This window comes from Mobula hypostoma, chromosome 30, assembly GCF_963921235.1.
Source record: "Mobula hypostoma chromosome 30, sMobHyp1.1, whole genome shotgun sequence".
NCBI lineage: Eukaryota > Metazoa > Chordata > Chondrichthyes > Myliobatiformes > Myliobatidae > Mobula > Mobula hypostoma.
Genome location: NC_086126.1, coordinates 4055235 through 4061426, shown reverse-complemented (window position 1 = coordinate 4061426; position 6192 = coordinate 4055235). Strand labels below are relative to the sequence as shown.

The 6192-nt window shown below is 45.8% G+C and overlaps 1 protein-coding gene across 1 annotated transcript in view; it reads left to right on the top strand.

Annotated features, from left to right (window-relative positions):
* Positions 1-1397: 1397 nt before the first annotated feature.
* The window catches only part of LOC134339745 (transcriptional-regulating factor 1-like), a 160246-nt gene continuing 155451 nt past the window's right edge, over positions 1398-6192 (top strand). The window contains exon 1 of the mRNA XM_063036494.1: positions 1398-1469. The gene's annotated coding sequence lies outside the window, so the exon portion shown is untranslated. The remainder of the gene's footprint in view (positions 1470-6192) is intronic.

The window sequence follows — 6192 nt, the reverse complement described above, 5'->3', positions numbered from 1 at the left end:
TATTCTCAGTGCCCTGGCTGATGTATGCCCGTGTGGCCAAAAACCATCTCCCTCACCCTGTCTACCTGTGCCCCGTAGTTGCATGAAGAGAATTATGGCTGTATGCAAGGCAGAAATCAACTGGTTTGAAGACAAATGGTTCAGAGGAGAAGATGTTTGTAGATAAGGTCGAATTTGGATCGTATCGGACAAAAGGTAGTGGATTTGGCCCAGGCCACCACAGGTGAAGCCCTCCAAACCCTCGAGCATGTCTACATGAAACTCTGTCGTAGGAAACCAGCGTCTATCATCAGCCATCCCCACCACCCAGATCATACTCTCTTCTCACTGCTGACATCAGGCAGAAGGTACAAGAGCCTCAGGACTCTCACCACCAGGTTCAAGAATAGTTAAGTTAAAACAAGCAGTGCAAACCAGAAATATACATTAAAAAAAGTAGGGAGGTAGTGTTCATGGGTTCAATGTCTATTCAGAAATCGGATGGCAGAGGGGAAGAAGCTGTTCCTGAATTGTTGAGTGTGTGTCTTCAGGCTCCTGTACCTCCTGCCTGATGGTAGCAATGAGAAGAGGGCATGTCCTGGGTGATGGGGGCCGTAATGATGGACGCTGCCTTTCTGAGGCATCGCTCCTCGAGGATGTCCTCAGCGGTGGGGAGGGTTGAGCCCGCAGTGGTGCTGGCTGATTCTACGAGCCTCTGCAGCCTTTTTCTGATCCTGTGCAGCGGAGGCTCCACGCCAGGCAACAACGCAGCCAGTCGGGGTAGTGTGCACGGTGAACCTGCAGAAATCTGACAGAGTCTTGGGGCGCAGAACGGTGCCGCATAGGGCAATCAAAGACTCGACGGGCCAAATGGCCTAATTCCGCCCCTATGTCTTACAATCCAAACACGAGCGATTCTGCAGGGGCCGGAGGTCTGGAGAAACACGCACAGAACGCTGGGGGAACCCGGCAGGTCTGGCAGCAGCTGTGGAGAGGAATACGCAGTCGGGGTTTCGGGCCGAGACCCTCCCTCAGGACTGGAAGGGAAGGGAATGGGAAGGCAGACCGGCTACAAGGTGATAGGTGAAGCCAGGAGGGTGGGCCAGGGATCGGGAGGTGAGGGGAAAAGGGAAAAATGGCTGGAGAAGAAGGATTCTGAGAGGAGAAGGACGTGGAACGTGGGAGGAAGGGAAGGGAGGAGGGGGCACCAGGGGGAGATGAGAGAAGGGAAAGGAGGAGGGGGAAAAGTTATTGGAAGTTGGAGAAATCGATGTTTATGCCATCGTATCAGGTCTATCCCAGGTCCTACTGTACGGCTGTTAGGGCCCAGTGGTAGGAATCGTACTGAGGTTTGTAGCCCATTTACTCTCGATTCTGAGGTGTCCGCATGCTGTTCCAGGGATCCTCCCAAGGCGAGCATTCGGAACGGGATGAATTGGAGTGTGTCAGACTGTCCCAGGAGGAGGTAGAGGAATGCCAACAGGAAGAGGGTAAGTGGACACCCATGGGTGCTGCCCCAGCCGAGGCCAAGCTGCTGTCTAGATAACCACGTACCTCACTCTCCTCCCAAGACATCTGCCCCAGGAGCCATCCGATTGGCATTTTGTCCAGTGGAATTCCTGACTGGGTCATTGTCTCATGCTCTCTGTGAATGGGTCATGGTCTGGTGAGCTCTGTGGCTGGATTATTTTCTCAAGAGCACTGTGATTGGATTATGGCTTTTTGGGCATTGTGATTGGACTACCGTGTTACAAACCAGCGACTTAATGGTTCAATGAGAATGTGATTGGTTTATTGTCTCACGGGCACTGTGATTGGTTTATTGTCTCACGGGCACTGTGATTGGTTTATTGTCTCACGGGCACTGTGATTGGTTTATTGTCTCACAGACACTGTGATTGGTTTATTGTCTCATGGGCACTGTGATTGGTTTATTGTCTCACGGACCCTGTGATTGGTTTATTGTCTCACAGACTTGGTGATTGGTTTATTGTCTCACGGACACTGTGATTGGTTTATTGTCTTACAGGCACTGTGATTCGTTCATTTTCTTACACATAATGTGATTGGTTTATTGTCTTATGGGCACTGTGATTGGTTTATTGTCTCACGGACACTGTGATTGGTTCATTGTCTCACAGACACTGTGATTGGTTTACACAGTAAAAGTTTTTTCAAGTACTGTATGTTAAAAATAAAAGAGAAATGAGAGTGGATATGAGAGTTGAAAATGAGGCAGGAGAAATAATAACGGGACAAAGAGATGGCTGATGAACTAAATGAGTATTTTGCGTCAGTCTTCACTGTGGAAGACACTAGCAGTGTGCCAGATGTTGTAGTGTGTGAAGGAAGAGAAGTGGGTGCAGTTATTGTTACAAGAGAGAAGGTGCTCAAAAAACTGAAAGACCTAAAAGTACGTAAGTCACCCGGACCAGAGGAACTGCACCCTAGGGTTCTGAAAGAGGCAGCGTCAGAGATTGTTGTGGCACTAGAAATGATCTTTCAAAAATCATTGGACTCTGGCATGGTGCTGGAAAATTGCAAATGTTACTCCACCCTTTAAGAAAGGAAGAAAGCAGCAGAAAGGGAATTATAGACCAGTTAACCTGACCTCAGTGGTTGGGAAGATGTTGGAGTCAATTGTTAAGGACAATGTGACACAGGACAAGATAGGACTTGTTAAGGACTTGGTGACACAGGACAAGATAGTACAAAGTCAGCATGGTTTCCTTCAGGGAAAATCCTGCCTGATGAACCTGTTGGAATTCTTTGAGGAGATTACAAGTAGGATAGATAAAGGGGATGCAGTGGATGTTGTATACTTGGACTTTCAGAAGGCCTTTGACAAGGTGCCACACGAGGCTGCTTAACAAATTAAGAGCCCATAGTATTACAGGGAAGTTACTAACATGGTTAGAACATTGGCTGATTGGTAGGAGGCAGCAAATGGGAATAAAAGGATCCTTGTCTGGTTGGCGTACAGTGATGTTCCCCAGGGTCAGTTTTGGGACCATTTCTTTTTATGCTGTATATCAATGATTTAGATGATGGAATAGATGGCTTTGTTGCCAAATTTGCAGATGATTTGAAGATTGGTGGAGGGGCAGGTAGTGTTGAGGAAACAGGTACGATGCAGAAGGACTTAGACAGATTAGGAGATTGGGAAAGAAAGTGGCAAATGAAATACAACGTCAGAAAATGCATGGCCATGCACTTTGGAAATAAATGTGTGGCCTATTTTCTGAACGGGGAGAAAATCCAATAATCTGAGATGCAAAGGGACTTGGGAGTCCTTGTGCAGAACATCCTGAAGGTTAACTTGCAGGTTGAGTCGGTGGTGAGGAAGGCAAATACAATGTTCGCATTCATTTCAAGAGGTCCAGAATACAAGAGCAGGGATGTGATGCTGAGGCTTTATAAGGCACAGGTGAGGCCTCACCTTGAGTATTGTGAACAGTTTTGGGCCCCTCATCTTAGAAAAGATGTGCTGGCATTGGAGAGGGCCCAGAGGAGGTTCACAAGGATGATTCCAGGAATGAACGGGTTATCATACGAGGAACGTTTGATGGCTCTGGGTCTGTACTCAGTGGAATTCAGAAGGATGAGGGGGGATCTCAGTGAAAAATTTTGAATGTTGAAAGGCCTGGACAGAGTAGATGTGGAAAGGATGTTTCCCATGGTGGGAGAGTCTAGGACAAGAGGGCACAGCCTCAGGATAGAGGGGTGCCCTTTCAAAACAGAGGCAGAGAAATTTCTTTAGCCAGAGGGTGGTGAATTTGTGGAATTTGTTGCCATGTGCAGCTGTGGAGGCCAGGTCACTGGGTGTATTTAAGGCAGAGATTGATAGGTTCTTGATTGGACATGGCATCAAAGGTTACGGGGAGAAGGCTGGGAACTGGGGTTGAGGGGAAGATAGGAAAAAAAGGATCAGCCATGATTGAATGACGGCAGAATTGATGGGCCAAATGGCCTAATCCTGCTCCTATATCTTATGGTCTTAATGTCTCAGAGACACTTTGATTGGTTTATTGCCTCACGGACACTCCGATTGGTCGATTGTCTCACTGAAACTGTTATTGGTTTATTGTCTCACGGACACTGTGATTGGTTCATTGTCAGACGGGCATTGTGATTGGTTTACTGTCTCTTGGACACTGTGATTGGTTCATTGTCTCAGAGACACTGGTTGATTCATTGTCTCACAGATGTGATTGGTTTATTGTCTCAGAGACACTGTGATTGGTTTATTGTCTCAGACACACTGTGGTTGGTTTATTGTCTCAGAGACACTGTGATTGGCTCATTGTCAGACAGGCATTGCGATTGGTTCATTGTCTCAGAGACGCTGGTTGGGTCGTTGTCATCATGGCGTTTCCCCAGGTCCCTGTGAAACTCCCTCAGGTAGCTGCCGCTGTTTCAGAGCGCTCTGCTGGAGCCCTCACTGAGACCACGGAAGCTGAACAGATCGGTCCACTTGTCAGATCCCTACTCGGCTTTCCCGTCCATCTGAGGACTGGCTTTAACATGTTACTAACGGTTTATAACGCACTGAATGCTCTCGGGCCAAATACATCTCCGATCCCCGGCTGTCTAATGAACCTTGCCCAGCTCTGCGGGTGTCTGGGGCGGGTCTGCTCACCATTCCCAACTAACACTGTAAAGCAGCTTTTACTAACTATTCTTCACATCTCTGGTGAAACCTCACAGAGAGATCTCAAGTTGGCCCAACAGAAACTTTTTTTTCAATCGAGTCTTAAAACTTCTCTTTTCGTTCTGGATTATAATTAGAATCTCCCACATTCAAACTTCCGTTCATCACATCTACATTCGTGTGAATTTGTGTGGTTTATAGTCTCACTGACCCTCTGGTTTATTGTCTCACTGTCACTCTGATTGGTTTACTGTCAGACAGACACTGTGATTGGTTTATTGTCTCACGGACACTGTGATTGGTCCATTGTCTCTCAGACACTGATTGGTTCATTGTCTCACACGCTGTGATTCGTATATTGTCTCACGCACTCTGTGATTGGTTTATTGTCTCACGGACTCTGTGATTGGTTTATTGTCTCACTGTCAACGTGATTGGTTTATAGTCTCACTGACCCTCTGGTTTATTGTCTCACTGTCACAATGATTGGTTTACTGTCAGACAGACACTGTGATTGGTTTATTATCTCACAGACACAGTGGTTTAATCATCTCACTGTCACCGTGATTGGTTCATTGTCTCACTGACATTGTGATTGGTTTACTGTCAGACAGACACAGTGGTTTATCATCTCACTGTCACATTGATTGGTTTATTGGGTCACAGACACTATGATTGGTTTATTGTCTCACAGACGCTGTGCTGGGTTCATTGTCTCACTGACAGTCTGGTTTAATAGCTCACAGACACTGTGATTGATTTAATATCTGACTGTAACTGTGATTGGTTTATTGTCTCAGTGACACTCTGGTTTAATTTCTTATGGATATTCTGATTGGTTTAATATCCCACCTACGCTCTGGTTTGTTGTCTGCCTGTAACTGAGATTGGTTTAATGTCACACTGACCCTGTGATTGGTTAATTGTCTCACAGACGCTGTGATTGGTTCATTATCTCATGGACACCCTGGTTAGTTTAATGTCTCCTGGAGACTGTAATTGATTTATTTTCACACAGAGATTGTGATTGGTTCATTGCCTCATTTACACTCTGAATAGATGATTGTCTCATGGACAGTGAGATTGTTTTATTGTCTCACAGACATTATGATTGGTTTATTGTCTCACCGACACTGTGATTGGATTTAATTTCTCACAGATGCTGTGATTGGCTTATTGTCTCAATGGCACTGTGATTTCTTGTTTCACGGACTTTGATTGGTTATTTTCGCATGTTCACTGTGATTGGTGTTTTGTGTCACTGACATTGTGATTGGTTTATTTTCTCACAGACAATGTGATTGATTTATTGTCTCATGGACACGGCTTTAATGTCACAGGCACTCTGATTGGTTTATTGTTTCACTGACTGTGATTGGTTTATTGTCTCACTGACATTGTGATTCTTTCATTGTCTCACAGACACTGTGATTGGTTTATTGTCTCACTGACACTGTGATTGGTTCATTGTCTCATGGACACAGTGATTGGTTTATTGTCTCACTGACACTGTGATTGGTTCATTGTCTCATGGACACAGTGATTGGTTTATTGTCTCACTG